The 26255-nt window shown below is 35.0% G+C and overlaps 1 long non-coding RNA gene across 3 annotated transcripts in view; it reads left to right on the top strand.

Moving 5' to 3' along the window:
* The window catches only part of LOC124430328, a 196965-nt gene that overhangs the window by 130985 nt on the left and 39725 nt on the right, over positions 1-26255 (top strand). The window lies entirely within an intron of this gene.

Here is a 26255-nt window from a genome sequence, read left to right as displayed (position 1 = left end):
TTTGACAGGTACCAAGGCTAGGTGATGTTTTTGTACCTTCGTGGAATACTCGTTTTGTTCGAGAAAACTGTAAGATCATCTCTCGTGGTCTTGAGGGAAAAACTTTGAAAACCTCCGAAGTATAGAAAATTCTAAGCGAAACGTTAAGTTGCCTTTTGATATTTTATATTGAAATAAATTATACAATGTACTCAGTAAAGTTATCGTTATTAAAAATTCGACATTAGGTGTATATTATCCCAATCTAATGTTTGAAAGACACGACGAATATGAAAAAGGGAATATTAATTGGAAAATCTAACAATGTGATCGGATAATAACATGTATCTTCTTTTTTTTATATATATATATATAAAAAGAGAATAAATAAATAAATAAATAAATATCGATTAAGTTTTTTGGATCTTAGGAAAAGAACAATAGTTGCAACCTTCGTTTTACGTAACTGGCTATATATCTAACTATGCATCGAAAGGTCATTAAAACCGGATGGCTTGATCATTTGCGCATATGTATTTATGTATATGTATATATATATACATGTACATGTATTAGATGTATCCGATCGATCGAAGTGGCAATAGTAATTTCAAAGCGAGCGACCACGCATACGCTCGAACGTCAGCCGCATATGTACGTCGGCGTCTACCAACAACGTCATCGGGTCTTATATCACGTTCTTCGAAAATAGCCGAGTGCCACCGCTTGAACTGACGCACGCGCGCGCGCGCGCGCGCACTCTGGCACGTGCCTGCGGCTACTTCTCTCTCTCTCTCTCTCTCTCTCTCTGTCTCTTTCTCTTTCACTATCTCTTTCTCACCAATCGAATTGCTTTTTATCTTTGCGACTGATTAACGCGCGTCATATCGTTTATCTCACGAATATGTACCACATACATGCATACATGTGTGAACTCCAGACGTATATTCAATTTTTTCTTGGGACTTTTGCAGCGTTGCTTACAATTAAAACGAATGACGGCAAAATCATCTCCGCGAAATAATTAGAGGGGAAGTATGAAATTTGTTTATGGTAACAAGATGCTTTGAGTATTACACGTCATTTATTCATTCGTCGCAAAATTTTTTATGAGATACACATACATTGTATCCCTCTCTCTCTCTCTCTCTCTCTCTCTCAGTGGAAGTTTATAATGCCATTATCATCATCGCAATTTTATTTCAGTCTTACGAAAAGCATACTTGACATTCAATGTCTACGGGAGAGCCGATCTCTTAATCGGGAAAATATTCGCTTCTTTTTACGACTTTATTGATATCTTGACGTCAGTCATTTTTCGAAAATACCAATTCAAAGATCAGCGCTATCATTATAAACGCTTATACATAATACTTCATAAGAACCATTACCAAATGTCTGTATACAGTAAGAAATAATAATCTATTTGACATCAGGGTTAAACGAAAAAAAAAGACAAGAAAAAATAAAGGAAAAAGAAAACAAAAAGCATTAATGATTTTAAAGGGAAAAAAATCAAGATAAATTTTGCATCGATAACCCTTAATGGTATTATACGTATGTCGTGAGTATACGCGTATATATGAATGCGACAATAAGGGTTTTTGCAAAAGTGGTAGGTCGAAGTGAAAAGAAAGAAAAACAAAGAAAAAGAAAGAAGGAAAAAGAAGAGGAGGAGAAAAGAAAAGAGGGGTAGTTCGTAGAAGTAAATACATACATTCGTAGATAGGTGCGACTAGGCATGTCTTGGATGATCCGAACGGGGCGGGGAGGGGTGAGGAGGGGGTGGCGGTGGTGGTGGAGAGAAAAAAGGAAATAATTGAAAGGTAGAGAGAAGCGTGGCGAGGAGAGTGGGGGGATGGAAAGATTTGAGTGGGGAGAAAAAAGGGCGCAGGAAGAGAAGGATTAACGCTTGGAAGGGATACGGAAGGGTGCCAGGTAGTAAGAATGAGAGAGATAGAACGATAGGACGCACGACGCTTTTAATGCGTAAAACAGAGAGAAAGAATGAGAGAGAGAGAGAGAGAGAGAGAGGGAGAGAAAAAGAGAGAGATAGAAAATTGGAAGGACCAATCGCGTATACGAGATTCGATGCGGCGTACGACGGACGCGAGTTCATTGGCGCACGCTTACCCCCACCATTAAATGCTACTCGAGGACGAGCGTGCCGCGCGCGTCGTATGCGTGGGTGGTGGGGGTGAGATCGTCATTCCGCTCGAAACGTTCGAGCGGTGCGGCCGCATCGTGTGGCGCGTGGGCCGCGTGCGAGGAACGGTCACAAGGAAACGAGTTCTCTTTCTTGCTTTCGTTTGGAAGGGGGAAGAATCCACTCGTTTCAATAATTTTCTTGTCTTCTTCTTTTTTCTTCCCTTTTTTTTTTTTTTTTTTTTTTTTTTTTTTATTATTTTATCTCGTATACAATCGACAATGCACAATCCAAAATGATTTTTGAACCATTCTTATTACAAGGCTCTTTCCTTCTTTTCCTCTTTTTTTTTCCTTTTCCTTATATCTTTTTTTTTCTCTTGTTTCTTTTTTTTAATGACAAATAATATATTGACTCGAGTGTAATCGAGTAGTATTCTTTTATATTGAAGTTATTCTTGTTATCTTGAAAAATATTGCTGATAACGATGGTGCAAGACGTCTATACAAGATGATCTTCGATGTGTTAACGTTTAATTTTAACAAATAATAAATTTATCTGACAAGTAGATTGTTTTTCTATATGATTTTTATTGTACTTTGTAATGTCATTGCAATAAGTTCTATATAGTTTATTTCGTATTATAAAATTATATCGATTGTTGCAGTAAATATATAACAACAACGTTAGGTATATACATATGTTTATGTCGATTTTAATCATATCGAATATCCTATACGTTCAGTTAGATCAGAGTCAGGAAGGAAGAGTAGTATAAACGAAGGATCATAGAGATCGTGCTTCCATCTCTCGGAAGATGCTGTAGGTTTTTTCGCTGGACCAGGAAACAACATCTTCCCGTTATCATCAACTATATCCCTGCGAAAGTGTCATGTAACTATGAAATATCTTTTGCATTTGTCAAATTGATGACGTGTTTCGATATGAGATTTCTATATATCTGAATTAAGAGAAAACATTCCATTGGCTTTCTGTTTCATTTTATCATTATTTATACGCGTAGAAATTATAACACGTAGAAGCGCGTTATAGTCAGTAATCTCGATTTCAGTATGTTGGAAATTAAACGATCACCTCTCGTTCTTATCTAAGATCCTTTGCAGCGAACACTCGACAGCCTTCACGCGCATACTTCTATGACTCACGAGCTCGTCTAGACGTTCCTTGGATAAGCATCGTGATACTTTATTCTACAGGTCTCATGCTAGCAACGCTAATCCCGACCTTTCACCTTTATACATATGTTCCTTTTCTTCGTTCTTTTTTCTTTCCTTTTTTTCCTCTTCTTAGAATTACAAATCGTTTCGTTTCACGGACAATGCAAATCATTAAAATACGATTCCTTGCCAAAAGTTGTTCCTTGAATTTCGTCCGAAATTCTTAACATTTCGATGGATGATATTTCAGTTTCGGGTTATTCCATAATTTTTTTTTTTTTTTTTACAAGAATAAGGAAATGACGTGAAGGAAGAATGGAAAAAAAAAGAAAAAAGAGAGAATATAATTCAAAACTTAACATATTATGAGATATTATAATTTTCCGTCCTTATCGATCAATTTCATTAACCATTATGTAAGCGTAGAATAGGTCAAGTTTCGTACGACGTCTAGCGAGCAAATTGGCAAACAGAGAAGGAATAGCTCAAGCGAGTTATAGGCTTCTGAAAATGAGCACCAACACCTGTTGCCAGTCGAGAGAACCCATGGAACTTCCCGTGACTCATTAGCTTTATGGAGTGCCGGGGTATTACGTAGGTCGCGGCTGGTGGGCATACAAAGGGCGGCACAGGGCGTTGTAGAATCTCGCGAACCTGGCTTTACCTTTGCCTGAGGTCCACGCGGACATTAATATTCCCTTCCTGAAATATCAGATCGTTCAGAGAGTTTGCTTCTTTCATTCCTTCTTTCTTCTCTCTTTCTACCCTTTATTACATGGTACATCGAAAAATGAAGGATTTCGGTAGGTACGGAGCAATAATCTGATTTCGCAAGAATAAGCAAGCATCATATATGTTCTCTTTATTTCTCTTCCGCGATTTACACAACCCTCTGTTATCATATTCCTGCTCGTCATCTTGTTCGACGGAGAAACACCATAATTGCAGACGTAATGCGTTCTCGTTACAACCAAGTTCTTCCTCGGGCTAAATTGGTAAAGAACGTTGAAGAAGAAGCAAGCTGCGACATTGTCTTACATGAGACATATATGTATTTATATGTGTGTACGTGTATAGTATATATCTGTATATGTGTGTATCTAGATAATTGATCTTTCATTCGATGAAACTTATTCTAGTCTCTAGTATTCTACTACGGAGATTCATTGGATTTAAGGAATTTAAAAATGAAACATTTCTTTTCGTGATCATTCCTCGCAAAATGTCAAATGAGTTTTCTTTACGATGATTTTATTTTATTTTATTTTTGTACGACTCTACACAAATATTTGCCATTTGAATATATTTCGTGAGACTTAATAACAGGAGATAAGTACGGGAAGATAAGTCGGTGTTAGTCTACGTTTTGTTAAAATTGTTCATTGTTCCACTCGTTACGTTATTATGGTAGAATTAGGAAGAGAAGAAGAAAAAATTCTGAACTAACTAAGGATGAAAATAATTACTTTTGTCCGATTTATGTTTAGAAAGGAAAAATATGTTTGGAAAGTTATTTACGTAGAATAGGGGAGTAAGAAGAATGGTTTCCAATAAAACAAGCTAAGAGTCGATGTATACGAATCGTGAGTCACCGCTTTCGGCATTATTTGCTTAACCAATAATGGCGGCAAATTGTTAGGCTGTCAGTCAGGTCAGATGAGAAGTAGAGAACAAGTAGAAGACGGACTACGTTCGCGTTCGTTTGTCGAAGCGAACGAATACGACGGCTGGTGGTGCGTGCGAAATTCATGACTCGCTCGAGGCGACCAATCGGAAGGGGGTCGAATCAGCCGATAAAATCTGAATGGCACGTGCAATTTCCGACGAGCCAAATTTCAAACGGTTCTTGCAAGACAGGGAAAGAGAGAGAGAGAGAGAAAGAGAGAGAACAAGATTGGAGAATGGTATTTCGTAATTTAGAGTGGTGCTTCTAGACTCTAATCGAGCACGCGACTGCTTTGGCCTTGGAAATTTATTTCTTCTTTTTTTTTTTCTCTTTTCTTTTATATCTTAAACCCAGTATAGGATTACAATTTAATGCGTTACGTTACTTCAAAATGATTACGCAAAATACTTTTGCTTCGTTCAATATCATTGTAAGTTGTTAAGAAAAGAAAGAAAAAATAATGAAAAACAAAAGAAAGAAAAAATATACAAAATAATGGACGCACCAAAAGTCAGAAGATACAAACATATAAAATTATTTCTCATCGTTTAGTTGACAAGTTTTAGTTAGTCAATGTACCACGTAACGAGACAAGCTCGTATTTTTTTCAACATCGCATCGGAGCATGCTTTCGTACGGAAAAATAAATCCTTTCAAAAAAAAAAAAAAAGAAAAGAAAAAAGAAAAGAAAAAGAAAAATGTGGAGAAAAAAAATCACCTTTCGACGAACAGGCAGACCGCTCGTAAACGTGTCGTCGGGTTTTTTCGTCGTGCCTTGCAAAAAGCTCGAACATCGGGGTGGCAACCGTGGGCCAATAAATGCCTATCGAGAGACGCGCGTGGAAGCAAAAAAGGATTGAAATAAAAAAAGTGGCTTCCATCGATATTTCGTTTGCGACGGATGTGCAAAAAATTTTAATCCCATCGAAATGGCTTTAAAAAAAAAAAAAAAGGATTTCTAACAGAGTCGAAAGGTTTGGATCTTTTTGACGTAAGGAAAAAAAGAGTTGTTTCGTTATTTCGAAAAATGTAACTATTCTTTCCTTCCTGTCGTTTTTTCTTCTGTTTTTTTTTCTTCTTCTTTCTCTTTTTTTTTCTTTTTCTTTTTTTTTCTTTTTTCTTCCAATTCTCCCAACGTTCGTTGTAAAAATTAGTCACGTTTTATTGAATCCATAAGTCAATTTCAAATGTAAATTGGAAAAATTTTAATTGAAAAAAAAAAAAAAAGAAAATACTGATCACGTGAGAATAATTTTATGATTTTTTCCATCACTTTTATATATGTATAGAGAAAGAGAGAGAAATATTATAGGAATTTATAAAGGAAAATTTATCTTACGAGATAAGCCATTGGTTATCCCTGACAGAAAGAATTTTGTTAGGTATGTGACCAATGGAAACGAAAGGGATTCTATATAATCGAACGTAAGATCGATTAAATTCCAAGCGTTGTTGTGAATTCGTGTCACAAGGATTGAGGAAAAGGGGTCATTCCGAAGCCACTTGGCTGACCTGACAATCCATTTCTTCGTGGAAAGGATTTATAGTAGTCTCAATAATCGTTACCCTTTCTCGAAGGGATCTTGGTCAAAGGGTTGTAATTTGGGTTAATGGTTATACCTAGATTAGAGAATGAACGGGGTGCCATTGGCCACAGTACTTTGCTTGTTCAAAGAAATAATTATTACGAATAATTGAGGTACTAACAAAAGATGTTCTCCAAACGCATAAAAGAAAACTTGAAAGACGATAATAATACTATTATAATATACTTAATGAAATGTATGTAACACAGAATGAATGATGAATTCAATTCTTTTTTTTTGTTTGTTTGTTTGTTTGTTTTTTTTTTTTTTTTTTTTTTTGTAAAGATTTTAAACTAAGATCAATTTGAAAATTATCTAATGACACACACACACACACACATACATACACATATATATATATATATATATATATATATATATAATTATGTAATAACATGTACATATAATGTAAGTATATGTACATATGTACATTAACAAGTTAACATCTATTGAATGTTATTTGGAATATCTTCAAAAATATATTATATTTGTATGTTTATTTAAACTCGATACAGTTTCGACAAATAGAAATAAGAAAGCAAATATCTATGTTATAAGAAATATGACCATTTTTGTATAACATGAAACACGAATATTTGTAAGGAAACGAAAGAACAAGAAAGAAAGAAAAGAGAGAGAGAGAGAGAGAGAGAGAGAGAGAGAGTAAGAGAGCAGTTAGTTCTCAAAAGCAACCATTTTGAGAAATTTGACACTGTTGATGTTCGCAAACTATTGCTTGCACGAAACTAAGAGGAAAGACGACCGATGGTCGGTTAAGTTCGAAGCAGCTTACCTCTTTAATTAGGGTTAAATCGTAAAACGCAGTTGTGTAGCCTTGGCAAGTATTCTTAAGCCTTTGCGAAAGGAGAATGTCGAAACGTTGGTCATAAATTTGATAGATTGGAAATTCTTCGTCTATAGCCTTTATGACATTTCAACAAGAACGAGTCTTTAAAGTTGATTTCGTGACGAATCCTTCCATCTTCACGTTCACGTCAGCTAATTTCTTATTAAAATTTTCCTTTAAGTAAGGTCACTTTCTTATATTTCAGAAACTCCTTGACTTGAAGTATATTAACGGAAGAAAAGAGAGAGAGAGAGAGAGAGAGAGAGAGAAAGAGATAGAGAGAGGAACAAGGTTCACTATATTTAATATACACCACTTTTCGGGATCCCGATGATAATTATTATTGTATAAAAAAATAAAAATAAAATAAAATAACATAAACTAAGTGGAAAGAAATAAAAAAAAAAAGGAACTTTTAACAAATAGCAAACTCGTTGATGAAAAAAAAAAAAAGCACAACTTCTTCCCGAAGCGAACTTTTTGAGGGAATATTTTTATTTTTTCGTTTTTCGTTTTTTCCTTCCTTTTCTATTTGCAAGAGAGGAAGAGAGAGAGAGAGAGAGAGAGAGAGAGAGAGAGAGAGAGAGTCAGAGGCAGGCCAAGAAAAAGAAATAAGCCTTCCATGTTTCAAGGGGTTGGTCAAAGGTATACCATGGTAGGATTGTAATAAAGTCATAAAAAAGTACGTACTCAAGGTAAACTAAGATCAGCGTAAACGGGAAAGAGAAGAGAATAGGAAGAGGAAGGGTCAACAAACATTTTTCTAAGGATTGTAAAAGGGTAGAAAGAAGGGAGTTACGTGGAAAAAAAAAAAAAGAAAAGGAAAAAAATCTCTCTGGTAAAGAGTGAAGATTGCAATGGGGTAAGCGCAATGGGGAAAAAAAAAAAAAAAAAAGAAGAAAGAATCCGTAAAAATAGACAAAGCAATTGTCCTTGGTGTTTTTTAACTACTTTTTTACTAAACGTTTTTTTACCGATCGTAAACATTTATTCAACATTGCCGAATAAACTATTCCCCGGACTTTCACTTCTTTTCTTCCTTATCTTCTTTTTCTTTTTTTTCTCTTTTTCTTTTTCTTTTACGACGAAAAAAAAAACGAAATTCGAGAGAAATGTCGGTAGTGCAAGCGAGATAGAGAATATGTTTACCGTCGTCGTAAAAGGGTTGTGTACGTTTACCCTTTTGCTGAAAAACCAAAAAACTTTAGTCAGCATGATGGAAAACATTAAGATGAATTGAAAACCCTGTAATCGATGCTTCCGTAAATCCTTTTATTGGTGATCAGCGTTTTACTCCTTGTCGCTAAACTCTTTTCCTCAAGTTTACCTCTTTCCTTTGCCACTCTTACCTTTTCTCTCCATCATATTTTTTTTTGTGTGGTAAGCCTTTCGAAAAGAGTTATTGCAAGCGTACCTTTCTTTTTTCTTTTTTTTTTTTTTTTTATACCCAATCGGAGCGAAAGAATAGCCACGCGTTGGCGCGTGTCATTAAAAAGTTGGTAAAAGATTTTCGGAAAGCTTGGAAAGGAAGGTTTCAGACAGCCAATCGTAATTATTTCAAAATTCCAATTTCTTTTCTTTATTTATTTTTTCTTTTCCTTTATCTTTTTATTTTTTTTTTTTCATTTCAATCGAATTAAAATATTTCACAATATATTTTTCTCATCGTTTATATAAAAATAATTTCAAATTTCATTTTGTCGTTCGATTCATTCGATCATTGTTTCCCTGATTTTATTCTTGATAATATAAATTTACACGGGCAAATTTTTATTTACGAACAAACGATATAGATCTCGGGAATATATAGTCATTACATGTTTGCATATAATTCATTATCTTAGAACACTTTTGATAATACAATCAATATTATTTTAGATCGTGTCAATGATACACGTCACGATGCGTGAAGAATCTCAATCAAAAAAAAGAAAAAGAAAAGGAAAAAAAAAGAAAAAGATAAAAGACAAGAAAAAAATAATAGTATATGATATCATTTAATAATTAATTTTTTAAAAACTCAATTACTAGTTAAAGACTCAATTCAAAATGAATTATCAAAGAAAATAAGAAAGATAAAAAGAGAGAAAGAGAGAGAGAGAGAGAGAAGGAAAATGCAATTCATTCTTATTAAAAATATAACAATGTGTGTTCGATCCTTTGAAAAAAGGGGAAAGAATGTAAGTATGAAAAAGAGAAGAAAAAAGGGATGAAAAAAGAAATCGTGGCCGCAGTGAACGCAAAACTGGACGCGATGCCGCAGCAGTATCGCGTTGCGGCACACGTCCAAACGAGTTTGCTTATTCGCTAGAGAAAAATTTTTCCTCTTGTAGGTTTCTCTCTTTTTTCTTCTTTCCCTCCCTCTCTTCCTCCCTCTCTCTCTCTCTCTCTTTCTCTCTCTCTTTCTCTCTTCACCCTTCTCAATTTGCACTTCGTTTGCTTCAGATCGGGTTGCCCTCTTTTTCGGCACGCGCAGTCGTGCGAGCACGCGAAAGGAAGACGAGTTCGAACCCTAATACCGATGCCGATTTTATAGCAGATATACGAGTCGACGTCGAGCCAAGCTCGACTTACGTATCTTGAAAATCGAACGAGATCTTTTTAATAACTTTTTCGATATCTCTTTTGGATTCGATTTCTTCGATCTTTCTTTTATTTTCTTGTTTTTCTTTTTTTTTTTTTATTTTTTCTTTTTCCCTTCTTCATCAAAACTCAGTCGCCTTTAATTTTCTCTCCTATCTTACTTCCTTACATATTTTTATTTTTTCTTCTTCTTCTTTTATTATTATTATTATTATTATTATTATTATTAATGTCTCCGTAAGTTCTGCAGCGATTATATCTAATCAAATTATACTCTTTGAACTGACACTTACTTGTCAGATCGTTTCTATGTAATTCTTCGATAAGAGGATATTGGAATGGAATTCAATTGCAAAAAAAAGACATCGAAATGTCATACTGCATCCTGTTGTCTCTACTGCATCAATAATCGGAAGAGAGAGAGAGAGGGAGAGGGAAGGGAGAAAATGATTGTTGGCCTATAAAATCAAAATAAAAAGGGTGGGAGAAAGGAGAGTCGATAATTTCCACCCACGCCTTCAAATTGTCTCGTTCTTCCTTCTTTTTCTTCTTCCTTTTCTTTTTATATAAATGTCGATATAACATTAATATGCGAGAACTTATACATAACGAACGAGCTGCTTTCTATGACGTATACGAGTATACCTCCTGCTGTATCAGATTTTCATGGATAATCGCGAAAGTTGTGTTTCGAGTATGAGAATATTTGCAAGATGAAATTTGAGCTCTATCAGAGGTGAATTTCATTCAGAGAAATTTTTTGAGAAACGAAATATATTTTATCCTGATTTTATATAATGCGAAATCAAAAACAATAATTAATAAACATTCGATGATTCCCAAATTATTATCGATATACTAAATCACTGATGATCGAGATAACGTGAATGGGAAAACCTATGAAAAAAAAAAAAGGAAAAAAAAGGAAGAAATATTTTTAAAGCAAAAAAAAAAGAAAAAGTAAAATATTAGATAAATTTTTGACGATCGTAACGTCAGGAAAGTTAATTGCATTATTAACATTGTAATTTTAATGTTTATCTTAACGTGAGAAATATGGAAAATAACAATGGAAAAATTTATTATAGACTATCGACGTTTCATTTTAGATAGACTTAATTAATCTATTTTTTTTTTTTCCGATTCAATAAGCGTGTATCTCGAGGTGAAATAGAACTCATGGAAAACATAGAGGGCAATATGTATGTATGTATAATATAAACGAATGCGGGTAGTTGCGTGACGCAAGTTATAGTCAAACTATAGTGGGGGGATGGGTAGGGGGAGGGGGAGAGAAAGTGAGAAGAAAACATGGAGGGCAATTGAATGCTAGGAGAATTCTATTCTCAAACAATTCGTACATTTGTGCCATAAAGTAACGGTCGAACAATAAACTGTTTATAAAATTAATTTTATTATATGGGGAAGGGAGGATTTAAAGAGAAATGGAAGGTAAAACGAGGTAACACTAAACTATATTATGTCGGTCGTTCGTTCTTTCGCTTGTTCGTTCAGGTAGAAAGAAAGTAAGTTTTCCCTTAGGTAGGTAAATCTTTTCTTTAACGTATACGCGTACACTTTATTGTTCCCTTCGATTACCTTCGAACGTTTCCTCTTTAAGTTATCGATTTATTTATTATGGCTTAGTTATCCTTCGGTCGGCAATAATTTTATAAAGATAAAAAATTTTATTTTAATAATTTTATTATTCTTTCCCTTGTTATAACCTTTTTTTTTTCTTATTTCACATTTTATTCACTCGTTCAACATTTTAATGAAAAATAAATTTTACATCACACACACACACACATATATATATATATATATACACACATGAATTTACATAGATGATAATTTGCAAGAGAAATGCTGATATAATATATTCTATTAAAATATATATTTATCTATAAAATAGTTGAAAGAAACGTTGGCTATGAATAAAATTTATAAAACATTTATAAAACGTGTTTATCGTTCATCAATTTCGTACTACTCGATTTGATACACAAAACGTATTGATTCTCCGTTCTCGAATCTCAATTCGTCGGTTTCGAAATTCGATTAACTTCGAAACGAATAGATCTATTCACAGTCGAATGCAAACAATCCTGTCGGTGTTCTCTCTCTCACCCTCTCTCTCTCTCTCTCTCTCTGTTTTCTTTTTTTCAAATCGTTTTCTCGATCACGAACGAGCCTCTAATGAAAGGGACATTCCGAAACAAGAACCTCTCGAAGATTCGAGACGTGAAATAGGATTTCGTCTTAGGAAGAGGGAGGGCTAGATTAATGCACGTTCGCTGTTTAATCCGACAATATTAATGACCGTCGTTGATTCCGTTGCTCGCGCTCGCTCACGATTCAAGGATTCTCTTCTCTGATTCTCAGCATCATTCTCTAAGATGGCGGGGGATGTGGTGGGAGAGAGGGAGGAAGAGAGGATGAAATAGGGAGAAAAAGGATCCTTCTTCCTTTAGCTGAGAATATTCCTGGCCAGTAGTCGTAAAGTCTATTCATAGTGTCTGTGTATAGCTTACCATGGCTCGTACGCTGACTACTGGAGTTCCACCAGGTTCAAATTAATCGAGGTCTTATCATAATCATTTTATTCAGGCCTCTTCCTAAAGCGTCCACTTCCCTCTCCTCACCGCTCATCTCGTCTTCTCTTTGCTCCTCTTTCTTGGTCGTAGTTTGCCGGTAGCACGACGTGTTCCTTAGAAAATAATAAAAAGATTGAGAATGTGAGTGAGATAGAAAGAGAGAAAGAGAAAGAGAAAGAGAGAGAAAGAGTGAAGTCGGATTTGTAGTCGAGAATGAAAGGGAAGGTGTATAATTTTTTTTTTCCTTCCGTCTCTCACGACTGGGATCAGAATCCTCTTTAGTATTTTCGGAATATATATATATATATATATATATATATATATATGTATATATATATATATATATATATATATATATATATATATATATATATATATATATTCAAGGATGTCGTCTCATTGATATTTCTTTGTGAACTCTTTCACAAATCGATTTCGACGAGTCTCCGTGTTTATATGACTCAATCAAATTCTCACTGGAATCGATTCGAGTTAAATATTTTCTTTTTATTTGATAGTCATTTTATTTTTGAACAATTTGCGACCAGATTTATTTCTGATTAAAACATTAATATTTTTAAATGCATACATAGATAAATGGAAATTGACAAGCTTTAATATTGCATACGATAATGAAAGGAGAATAATACATTCATTGAATTTTTGTAAGAAATAACAAGTTCCGAGAGTTGCTCTACTTAGTGAAGTAAAAGTTTCTGAAAAGTTGGTTGGTTGGTTGGTTGGTTAATAGAAAAAAAGAAGGAAGAAAGACTTGATGTAAAACGAATAAGAAAAAATTGAGAGTTGAGACACGCACAAAAATATATACATACACACGTATGTACATACATATGTTGGTACATACAATATATTATATGGTACAGACGCGAAATCGACGATACGTTTTATGGAAATTTTATCGCCGTGACTCTTTAGAGAATGCCGGAAGCGTGGAATTTATCTGTTAGAAGGTCGGCCCACGGTGAAAACGGCACTGTATCCGTGACTCTCTTTACAGGTGTGTCTCGATTCGGTCATGGTTTGGATCGAGGAATGGGAATTGATCGATTATGCTAACCATTGCCACTCTCGTTGTTCTCGCTTCTTCGTGATGCTAACGTATTTTATTCTTCAATTCTTGAAACGGACGTTTCTTTTTAAATAATCTATTTCTTTCTTTCTCCTATTCTTTTTTCTTTTTTCTTTTTTTTTTTCTTTTTTTCTGTAGATATTAACACCTCTATTCTTTTATTTCGATCGAAGCATTTCAAACAGAGAGACAATGATATCATTTATTATAATCTTTTGATAATAATCATTCTTCTTTTCTTCTTTTTATTTTTTTTTTTTGAAATTCCTAATAAAAAATATAAATGAAAGAAAAAATAAATTTTTAATTAAATATACACACACCTATATATATATATATATAGTATATATGTTAGTATATATTATAGTATATATAGTATATATGTATATATATATATTATGTATATATATATATACATAAAAATTTTAATAACAAAGTAAACAACGATGTGCGTATAAAAGGAACTAACTTGTCCTATATAACTAAGCCAATGTTATGCTTTTGAAATTGCCTTGGCTCTCAGAAGATGTAACTAAAACTAAAAGCAAAAACAAAATTTTTCTTTGTCCGCTAGTTATCCGATGGAAATATAAACAGAGAAAACTCAGTAGCTTCTATATAATGTGTTAATGAGATACTAGACTAACCTGAGTGCATATATTCTCTATCTCTCCCTTTCTCTCTTTGGATTTCACTAGGGACAAAGAATAATAAGTAAGGTGAGATTATTCCGAGCGTTGCTGGAGTAATCAACAGCAGAATCGGGTCGTCGCTCGCTCGTCATACGAATTTATTCTTAACGAAATAAATAAAATTAAAAAAGAAAACGAAAAAAAATACCAAAGGAAAAAAAAAACAAGAAAAATATGAAAAGAAAAAAATGAAGAAAGGAAAAGAAATAGAGAGAGAGAGAGAGAGAGAGAGAGAGAGAGAGAGAGAGAGAGAGAGATGAAGAAGAATAAAAAAAAAGAAAAAGAAGAGCCGACGTATCCGTGAATTCAATTACGTCGCCTCTTACAACGACGACAAAGATGAGAGATCTTGGGGAGAAGATGGTCGATTACATGCGTCACGTGACCCTTTTTTTTTTCATCTCTCGCGAGCTATCTCGTATGAAGAGAAAGTGCGAAAGAGAGAGAGAGAGAGAGAGAGAGAGAGAGAGAGAGAGAGAGAGAGAGAGAAAGAAAGACGGAGAGAGGAGACCTTTTCACATAATTCCAATTATCCACGGCGGCCTTAGCACGAGCCCTTCCGTCCGTCCTTCGTCGATGGTGCCGCGCATTAATTAGCGGAAGCGTCGCGGAGACTTGCAAAAAACTTTTTCCTAAGAACTCTCCCGTCATTTTGTCCAAGATTCTCTCATCCCTTTCCTTAGTCCTCCCTCCCCGTTCCCCCAGTACACCCCCTGAGGGAACGAGACTCGATCTCATCCCCCGGTGTTGTCGCTGGCGAACAGGTTTTCTTCGCTTTGAACGAACAAACGAACGAATGAACGAAGAGAAGGAAAGAAATAGAGAGAGAGAGAGAGAGAGAGAGAGAGAGAGAAAGAAAAAAAAAAGAGACACAGGGTAACCTCGAATTTCGTCCTTTCCTCTTAACCCCTTATCTTTTCTTTTTCTTCTCTTTTCTTCTTCTATATTATTCTTCTCTCTCTTTCTCTCTCTCTCTCTCTCTCTCTCGCTCTTTCTCTCTTTCTTTTTATTTAATTCTATCTATCTTCCTTCCCCCTTTTTTCATCTGTCCCTCTCCTGGTCGCGGTTCGTTAATTTTCTGATACGTCTGCGTTAATTGTGGGTAGCGAGCTGTCTAATAGAAATAATATGGTAATTCGCTTAGAGAAAAAAAAGGGTCGCCGAGAGATGTACCTTTTTTTCATTTTCTTTTTTCTCTTTCTCTCTTTCTCTCTCTCTCTCTCTCTCTCTCTCTCTCTCTCTCTTTATTTTCTGTTTTTTTCTTTTTTTTTTTTTATATATTATTATTCCACTATCCCTTTCTTCTTCTTTCTTTTCGCATCCTTTTTCTTTCGCATCATATCTTTTTCTCTTTTTACCCGTTAACTACTCCTCTCTCGTCTATGTTTTTTCTTTTTCCTTTCTTTTCCACTCGATCTCTCTTTTCTACTCTGCTCGCTCGTTTGTCCTGTTTATTCCCTTGTGCAAATATTGATTTAAATAGAGGACTGAGAGGGAATCGTTTAATTATTTGACTTTTTTTTACGATAAATCGAAAAATACGTTAACATCCGATACGGTTTCTTCGGTATACGAACTTTGTCAATTTTGTAATGCACTATGTCACTATATTTATGAGAGATTGAACATAGTGACTTTTTTCTTTTATACATATATATATATATATAAATACATCATATAGTATGTACAAATAAATTAGAAATATTGACAAGCCTCAATGGGCAAACGAAAAATGGTCGGAGGTGTGGCCAGGAGATAATGAGAACACACACAAAAAAAAAAAAGAGAGAAAGAAAAATTATTTCCATTTTCATGAGTTTCAATCATACCCGTCAACGACAACCAGTCCAAAGTTCTTTGAAAAAAATTTCTCTCAGATTCGATGCACGAGAAATCGTTAAAAAGGGAACACATACTTTGCCCACTGAAATCGATCTCTTCGACACCTGTTTCGCGTCGATGCAGAAACCACCTAACCATGATCTTTTTAGTTTGAAAGAGAACGTACGAAAGGAGAGAGAGAAAGAGAGAAAGAGAAGGGGAAAGAGAGAGAGAGAGGGAGAGAGATAAAGAGGGAGAGAAAAGATAGAAGGATCGAAAGAACGTAGATGCCGGTGCAGCGTGTCGGTTAACGAAACGATTATGCAGATTAAGGGAGGGTCCAGTGACGGGTCATACATCGCGTATGTACACGTGGTGACACCGCAATTTGCATCCTTAAATCGTGTAATCTTCCAGTTTAAGCGTTTTTAACGATCGCCGCCCTTGGATGACTGCGAAACCAAGGAAAAAGGCGAGTGTTGCAGGTGAAGAGAGACAGAGAGAGAGAGAGTGTTTGTGTGTGTGTGTGTGTGTGTGTGTGTATGAAAAGAAGAGAGGATCTTTTCTTTTTCCTCACATTTAGCTGAAGGGAAGGTGTGCAAGCTCATCTTTCTGCCAACGCCGCTTTCTGTTGCTACTGGGTGGCCTGCCACCACAAAATTCTTTCCTCTTTCCGCACTTGCGAATTATGCTAATATTACGAGAAAGAAAGAGGGGGAGAGAGAGAGAGAGAGAGAAGGAAAGTCTTGCGAAGTGTATAATTGATATTTATGAGTTAGCGAGCTGGAGGCCGCGCGATACATACATATACTTTACCGTGCGAAGAACTCCATGAAAAGCGTGAAATGGGAAAACTCGGAGGAAGTTGGACGTTCCTACAACTTAACATACTTTCCATATCGTGCGAGGATCTTCAAGAAGATATATTTTATACTTCCCTCTAACCCCTCAAGGGATATTCCTTGGTGAACTGTAATTTATCCAAATTTGCGAACGTATTTTAAAGTTTCTTTAAATGCTGTTCATTATAATATACGAGTATTACAACATTTAGAGTGCTTTGGGTAATAGAAAAAAAAAGAAAATTTTTAATAATATCGAATGTTTAAGTTGATTTTTATTCTGAAGAATCGAACGTAAAAAAGAAATATTAGCTTTACGAGTTCTCTTTTTCTCACGTCTCTTTCTCTGAGGTTTCATTTAATCAAAAAAAAAATCATAAAAATCGTGAAAAAGTGTAACAAGGGAAAAAGAAAGAAGATGTAATAATTGTTTAAGCCATTTAAAGATGCTCAAGGATCTAACAAACGTTTCATGTAACCAAAAGAAAGGGTCTATATTTTTATCTCACGATATATATGTATGTACGTGTTAAGAAAGAGTCAAAGAAGAAATGAACAAAGAGATAAAGATACATAGATAGATAGATAGAAAGAGAGAGAGAGAGAGAGAGAGAGAGAGAGAGAGATATGATGTTCCTACGAGATTACACACATAAATGCATACACATTGAAATAATCGTCGAAAGATCATCATCTCGACCCTGTCGCGGTCAACTGCACGAGGCACACGACGCAGAGCCGAAGCTCTTCGTTCCAAGTAAGAAGGGCCAAGCTCGAAAGAAGGGTTAGTAAGGTCATCGAGTGTGGGAATCGAGCGGTAAGGATGACGACGATGACGCCATCCGCGTGACGTCAGAGACGGAGAAAGACACACACCGGGTTGGTCATGCGAGGCCAACCAGGAGAATGGGAGAATGGAAGGTGGAGGAGGTGAAGGAAGAGGAGAAGATTGAGAAAAGGAGAAAATGAAAGAAGAGGAAGGAGTAAAAGCTCAACACGTGAGTCACGAGATGTGTTCCGGTGTATGGCAATGAGTCGTTCCGTTTATCCACGGGGCGCCCACTCTAATTGGAGCAGGCTCAAAATAAACTCCAGTCGTTTGCTTTTAATTGCCCTCGTAGACGGTTCCCTTTCGTCGGCTGTTCGCCTTTCTACTACTCACTCATCTCTTTATCTTTATCTTTCTCTCCCCTATCTCTTCTCTTTTTCACCTTTATCACCTCTATCATCCTTAATCATCGAGGTTACTTATTTAGATCATTAAAAATTTCTCATAGAACAATATTTGAACACGATAATATTTATCGAATTAACGAGATAACTAGATATATTAGTATTCGATTGCTTGAAAAAGTTTATTCACTGTGAGATATCGTAGAAAAATTAATATCTTTATATCTTTCTTCAATCATTCTTTTCACACACGAAATAACTTTTTTCTTTTTTTCTTTTTTTCTTTTTCTCTTTTCTTTTTTTATAATATACATAATACAACTATTATAATTAGTGAAATATATTTAAGTAATCGTAATCGATTAAATCGATTTGCAAATTGAAAGAAAACATAGAGAAAAAGGTATACTCGAAGGATACTTTGATGAAACTTTTAAGACCACCAGCACACGTGACAAGTATCTACGAGAAGGAGAGATCTTAAAAGATGATAGAGAGACATACAGGCGTGGTACGCGACGGGTAGGATCGTTCGACGTGCTCGATACTAATTTAATATTCCTCTCTAGAGAGCGACAGCCGTGACAACGCTCCTTTACGTCGAGTCACGAAGGCAGAAACAATTCCCTTCGCGCCATTCTCGAGGAGAGTCTGCCAAAGTCTTTCTCTCTCTCTCTCTCTCTCTCTCTCTCTCCCTCTCTCTCATCTCGCAAAGTCATTCCTTTTCTTCTTTTAAATCGTGCTGGAGAACGCGTAGATCGTGCGTGAACAAAAAAGAGAAAGAGAGAGAGAGAGAGAGGGATAGATAAAGAGAAAATGATTTGAGATAAGAAAGACGAAGATAGAAGAAAGTGAAAGATATTAAGAGAAGACAGAAATGTATATGTGTGCGTTTGTGTTTGTGTGTCGCGAGCTCGTATTAGCTTTAACGAGTGACTGCCCACGCGACGATTCGACGGGTCGGAGGTCAAACAGACGTGAGAATTCTCGTGGATTCTCCCCTCTTCTTTCTCAATGTGTTCCTTTCTGTGCGTCCCCGTCTATATAAATGTTTGTGTGTGTGTCCGTATGTGCGTTTGTGTGTATGTCTGTTTGAGTATTCGTGTGAATATACGCGTGAATAAGCGTGTAGGAGTCAGAAGACGTGAAAAGAAGAAGAAGAAGAAGAAGAAGAAGTCGTCGAGACGAGAAACTCTCCGACGGCCTTTGAATCCATCTCTCTCTCTCTCTCTCTCTCTCTCTCTCATCTTCATCTTTCTTTTTTTTTCTTCTTTTTTCTTTCACTCCGTAGTTGACTGTCATTAACGATGCAGAGTTCTTGGTATTTGTACTCCAACGAGGACCACCTCTTTTGTACGTTTCTGTAAGTGTAGAAAAGAAAGAGCAAAGGAGAGAGAGAGAGAGAGAAAGAGAAAGAGATAAAAATGTAAGATCATTTTGTTTTCAAGAATTCACAGATTTTCCTATATTTTTATAAAGGAAAAAAATTACTCACACGTTTATTCAAGATTTTATCAAGCAAATCTCGTTTTATTCTTTCCCAGTCGTTAAATTGTAGTTGTAGTATAAGTACTTATATACATTGCATTCGATCTTAAGATTCGATGTTGAAAAAAATAAAATCTTAAGATACAGTGACGTTAATTGGGAGCTTAAACTCCAGTATTACACATACATATACGCACACACATACACACACACACATATATATATATATCCTTTTTTTCTTTCTTCCTTTCCTTTTTTTTTCTTTCTTATCGAAATTGCAGACAAAGTCTTGATAGTAGTTTCTCCCCAATGAAATAAATTTCAGTTGAATCGTGAAAAAAAAAGGAAAAAAAAAAAAAAAAGAAAGAAACAACGAGTCGTGGTGTTAGAGTTAATTAAAGGCGAATTAAATGTTTATTTTTCTTCGTGCAAAAGAGCTCCCAATCGAATACAAAGTTTGCCAAGAAATTCAACTTTCTCTGATCGTAACAAATGAAATCGACGATTCGTGACCGTTCGTTTGACATTGGCCGATTCGAAAACCGATTTCTTATATTACTCCGTTTCTTGTTAGCACGTGTAAGACGATTACACGAAATACCTATAAATGTGTAATTTCTTGGTACGAGAGTAACGATGCGTGTGGTCTCTAACAAGGCTTGTGTGGTCTTCTCAAATTTACGATTAAAAATCGACGACACGATGAATGACAACGAAGGCCCTCGTAAACTTAAAGAAAAGAGATTCTTTACAAAACGATCGATTTGTTATTACGAAAGGATTCTATATTATTCTCTCTCTCTCTCTCTCTCTCTCTCTCTTCTATCTCCTTTCCGTGATTTATGTCGAGAAAAAGTAAACTTTCCAGTTAGAAGATAAGTCACGGTTGTTAATTGTTCGAAACTTGGATTTGGATATTTACGTTCTCTTTAGTTTCACTAGAAACTTACAATTAGATAGGTTATCAACTTTAGCTTCCTTAGGAAAGAGAATTTTCTAAGATGAAAGGAGTTATTAATTGGTTATCGGTATGATTTGTTGATAATTCGCAGATATGATGAATGATATAAATTGATGTAAAGAGATCAAGAGACCCAGTCCAATAATTTTTCATAGACCTTTGACCCTTTTCGATGGAGGAAATCTCATCGTCGACCACGATGAATCTCGGTTATTTTGGTTTTTAGGTGAAAATACGGTAGTTGACGTATTGTCCTTTCTTTTTTTTTTTTGCTCTTTTTTTAACTCTTTTTTTTCTATATCCTTTTTTTCCTTTTTTTTTTTTTTTTTTTACTTCGTTCTCATCCTGCCACAACGAACATTACCGTTCAAACGTAGTCCTGTAGACCGGAAAATAAAGATTTATGTGTTTACCGGGTGTGGACAGTTGGTTTCTCGTTGGCTGCTGGCGACGTATTACGGTATTTGCGTTTTTTTTTTTCCTTCCTCTTCTTCCTCCTCTTCCTCTTCTTCTTCTTCTTATTCTTCTTCTTTACTCCGTGGAAAAAGGGGTGAACACGATAAAAATATAAAGTCTATGGGACTTTACGAGCGATGGTTGAAACGTAGTAGGAATTTAAACCCTTTTGGAGAGGGGGGGGGGGAGAAAAAAAAAAAGGAAGGTTAAAGGCGACGCACGGAAGTCAAAATATTGCTTTATTGAGGTTCTACCTTCTAATTTTTACGTTTCACGGCCGAACACGAAAGGGTTTGCCTTCTTACGAAGAAGGGGTTGACTATTAGCGTCGTTGGTTTAACCTCTGGCAAAAGGATAAAACTAGAATGAAAGAGAGAAAAAGAAAGAAGATAAAAAGGGAAGGGAAAAAAACACAGCTGCATAGAAAAATATGAAATTCAAAAACCCTTTCTTTAGTTACACACTGTAGGTTGACTTTACTGTTTTATCATGATGTTTCGAAAGGATTAACGGAGAAAATTCTTGACAAGATTTACAAGAAAATTCCAAGAGAAAAGCATTTATCACGTTGCGCATTATTGATTATCGTAAAGTATTGGAACTTTCACTCTTGGCTTTTTTTTTTATTCTTTCTTTTTCTCTTTTTTTTTTTTTTTTTTTTTGTCACACTCCTTTTTCCAATCCCGCTTGACTTCACCGTTTGTAAAGTTTTGAAAAACCGACGAGTCAGATTTTTTTGTATCTACGGTGAAAAGCTGACGTTCCGTTAGATCGCGTTGACAGGAGAGAAATGTATAAAAAAAATAAAGAAAAAAAAATGGAAAAAAAAAAAGAAGAGAAAAAGAGAAAGGCTTACAGTTAACTTTAGGGATCGAAATGAACAGGTTAACCTTTTCACCTGAGCTAATTTTACCTAACATATTTTTTTTTTCGTAAAATTTCATCGATCCCTTTCGTTCTCTTTTTCTTTCACCGGGAGCAAAGAAAAAAAAAAAAAAAAAAAGAAAAGAAAACCGCGTTCTCTTATTCGAAAAAAAAAGGACTTAAGGAGAATTCCTTTCTACTCGACGAAAATCTTTCAGACGATATATCGTTCTATCGAATTAACTCGTAATCGATACGTTCCCTAGCAAGTCTCGAACAATTTATGATCTTGAATTTTCTTCGGACTACGACCAAAAGTATTTTTCGATATGTTTATAGTGGCAATAAAAGTCATAAAAGAGAGAGAGAAAGAGAGAGAGAGAGAGAAAGAGAGAGGGAGAGAGAAAGGATACGCCGAAAATCGCAGCTCTTCGCGGCACGCGGCGGCATTTTATTCACGTGTTTTATACGCCGGAAACGCCCATCGTACAAATTACGAAACCGCCATTTGCGATCTAAAATAAAAAAGTATGAAGCAGAGGGAGAGAGGCAAAGAAAAACGAAACGTAACTATATTCTTCATAATAATTACAATGTAACGAGTAAATATTATGAATTTGTTTAAATTTATAAAAATCTATTCAAATTTATTTGATTTATTTTATTAAAAAAAAAAAAATCTCCATCTTACAATATTTATTATTTGACGTAAGAAAAAAAAAGAAAAAAAAAGAAAAAAAAAGAAAAGAAAAAGAAAAAAAGAAAAAGAAAACGAAAGGAATGAACAAATATCAGAATTTTGTACAAAAATGACAGTCGATCGAATGATAATGAACGCACGAAAGAAGATCAGAGAGAGAGAGAGAGAGAAAGAGATGGAAATAAATAAGGGATGGACCGATATGAAGAAAAACAATAGAAGGAGGGATGAGGGAGATTTTTGATGGTAGGAGGCAAGCGGAACGAAGGAAGAACGAAGAGGAGATGATTTGACGGCGCATTAACTTTCAGTTAGCCGCGAACATAAAAGTATCGTAATTTTCATCGTAAAAGCTCCGTTTCGTAGGACGCTTCTCGACTTGGCCCCTCTCCACTTTCCTTTCGTTCACCTAACTACCGCATTCTCCTCTTTCTCCTCGCTCCTTTAACATGACGCGGATGAATTTTTGGTGGCCCGTGTGGACCACCAAAGACGTAAACGTCGTAAGAGGAAAAGAAAGAGCTCTCCTTCCTTTCTTTCCGTATTATTATTATTATTAGTATTATTATTATTATTATTATTATTATTATTATTATTATTATTATTATCATCATCATTTAATTCGAGCATTTGGGATAAGTTTTTCTTTTCTCTCTCTCTTTTTTTTTTTCTTTTTTTTCCTTTTTTTCATAGAGTTTTTTCATAATTTTTGTCTTCAGGATGTACGATCTATCCGTAGAAACGTTTTTAACTGTTGGCTTTAGGTTTTTTTTCTTTTTTTCCCCCTTTGAAAAAAAATTTATTCTCTTAGATGAAAAATGTTGAAAAAGAAAGATTGAAAGAAACAAGGAAAAACACTGGGCTAAGTTCGCGGCCGAATCATGGGCGTGTCATTCTAAGAAATGTTGACCGTTGCCGAATTGCGAGTCAGTCGGTCGGTTCCTCGTGGCACTCGCATTTTCTAAGAATTCTCTTGACTACCCTCGGTTACTCTCTTTTTCTCTCTCTCTCTCTCTCTCTCTCTCTATCTCTATCTCTCCCTCTTTTTAGTCTCTTGCCCTGAAAAATAATTATACCAAAACGACCATAGGAGCGACAAAGAAGCTCTCATCTAAACTGTAACACTCTGTAACCGAACTATATTTTTAAAGAATGAGAAAGAGAGAGAGAGATAGAGAGAGAAAGCGTGTCATCTTCTTTCTTTTGCTCTTCTTCTCTTTTTCTCTATTTCGCTCTCCTTTTTTTTTTCCTTTTCTCTATTTTGCTCTCTTTTTTTTTTCTTTCTTTCTTTTTGCCTTTTTTTCTTTTCTCATACTGTACGGACCAAAATCGTAAATTAGGATACACGGGCAACATTTTACCGACAACAAAGCAGCTCGATTTAAACTGTAACAGCAAAACGTACTAACTTATTCGAATTTTCGAAATGTAATAAATTATTTTTGTATTTGTAAAAATGACCTTAAAAATGCAAGTCCACTTTCTTTAAGTGTAACGTAAAAGGAAAGGGTTTAAAAAGAGACTAAAGGAATTTTCAGTGAAATTTACAAGTAAACCAAAACGTCGGTAGACCAGGTGCGTTCACGCAAACGTACGTTCACGCGTTAAAAATGGGTCGTCTATTGTGACTATATTGTGGACCGAACTTTTTCTTTCATTCGATGCATAGACATTTTTCTTAGAAAGTAATAAGCCAGTGAAAGAAAATCTTTCTGAATTTCTTTTTTTTTGTTTTGTTTTCTATCTTTTTTTTTTCCTTTTTTTTTTTTTTACTTTCTTTTCTTTTTAATTCCCATTCAGAATGGATTGAATTTAAAAGAATTCATAAAACGGGAGATATCTTCCGAGAAATCTTTTTTTTTTTGTTTGTTTGTTTTTTTTTTTCAAGTAAAAAAGAAGGAACCTGCTAGAAGATATTTTATTCTCAGTCTACAACAAGAACAAATTGCGGATGAGATCGTTGATGCCATTCGTTATACGACCAAAGTCTCGAAAAGATTTCTAATCCTTCCAACATCAGGAGTGTTGCTCGATCTTTAAATAAGATAACGTTAGAACTTTAATCAGGAATTCAGGCAACGTTCAGTCTTTTTTCGCACTCGAAAGATCATCCCGAAAGATCTTGACCGAAGGAACAGCACTTTGACTTTCGAGAAAGGCTCGATTTCACCCTTGGCCAAGCTTGGGGCTTATTTTCGCGGTACCCCGTTAACTGAAACGGTTATGGTAAAAGTGACGTCTAACTGTAACAGGTACACGAAGGGATTTTTAATGTTTCCCTTTTCTTCCGTTTGGAAATAAAATACCGAATCGGTTCAGCTGTCCATGCATACTGTTGCATTCGTAGTGGTACTTCCAGCTGTGGACCAAATGGATTTTGGCCTCGGAAAAGGATTTCGACCTTGAGCCCTTCCTTTTCCTTTACTCTTTGAAAATCACCCAGTTTATTATTTTATGCAACTGGAGCACGTTTCACTCGTTGTTGTTATTGTTTGTCATTTGACTGAACGAGTTTCTTCCATTACGATGTAATTGTAGGTTAGGGTTAAAAATCCTTTTACCTTTCCTTCCTTACTCCTTCTTCTTCTTCATCTTCCACTTATTCTTCTTTTCCTTATTCAATCTTTTTCGTTGAAATATGGACTGTGACAATGTTACATAGAATTTTAAGAAATAATAATATTCGGAGCAAAGATTTCGTCCTTCTTCCTTATTCCCGTCTCTCTTTTTCTCTATTCCTCTCTTTCGACGTAATTCTGCTCCAGTTGTAAATAACACTTTCCATGGGTTACTTGATTCTCGAAAAGGGTGAAGGACACGCTTTTCTACTCGTTTCTTTTTCTCAATGAATTTACCGATTTTCATGCTCGTAAATATTACGTGTCTATATGAAAAATAAGCTTACCTCTTTGTAGAACAATAATTTTCTTATTCATTGTAAGACGAAAATACTAATTGGAAATGATAAATTGTCTATCATTTTTCTATAACTTAGTTATTCGAAAATTGTTCACATATGCGTATCGCTCATTTTAAAAATATGTATGCATATATATATATATATATTTATATATAATAATTATAAATAATAATTGTATAAAATCGATAAAATCTCTTTGCGTTTTAATAAAATATAAATTATACTAATAATATGTATGATTTCAATCAACGTTTTAATAAAATATCATTTGTACGATCTCTATCTCTCCTTCTCTCTTTCTTTCTATTTTTTTTTTTTTTTATTTCAACAATTGTAACAGCGAATACGTGAATTTATTTTATCCTATATAAAAATTGTGAAAAATTGAGGTGAAAAAATTTAGTAAAAATTTCTGACGGTTGGAACTTAGTAAAAACTGACCATGTATTTCTACGACCTTCAAGATCAAGAACTTGAGTCGACAATAAAGCAATAATGAGGGGTGTGACCTGATACAAATATCCTCAGGCAAATGTAATCCAGGCCGACAGACGGCCGGCCAGGTCCGTCCATCATAACACCGGCTAACGTCGGGTCGCGTTGCTGTTTCAAGAGCATAAGGCTGATAAAAACGAGTCGTTTTTCAAACACATTTTTACAATTTTT

The sequence above is a fragment of the Vespa crabro genome, chromosome 18 (assembly GCF_910589235.1).
Source record: "Vespa crabro chromosome 18, iyVesCrab1.2, whole genome shotgun sequence".
Taxonomy (NCBI): domain Eukaryota; kingdom Metazoa; phylum Arthropoda; class Insecta; order Hymenoptera; family Vespidae; genus Vespa; species Vespa crabro.
This window is presented reverse-complemented; position numbering and strand designations above follow the sequence as displayed.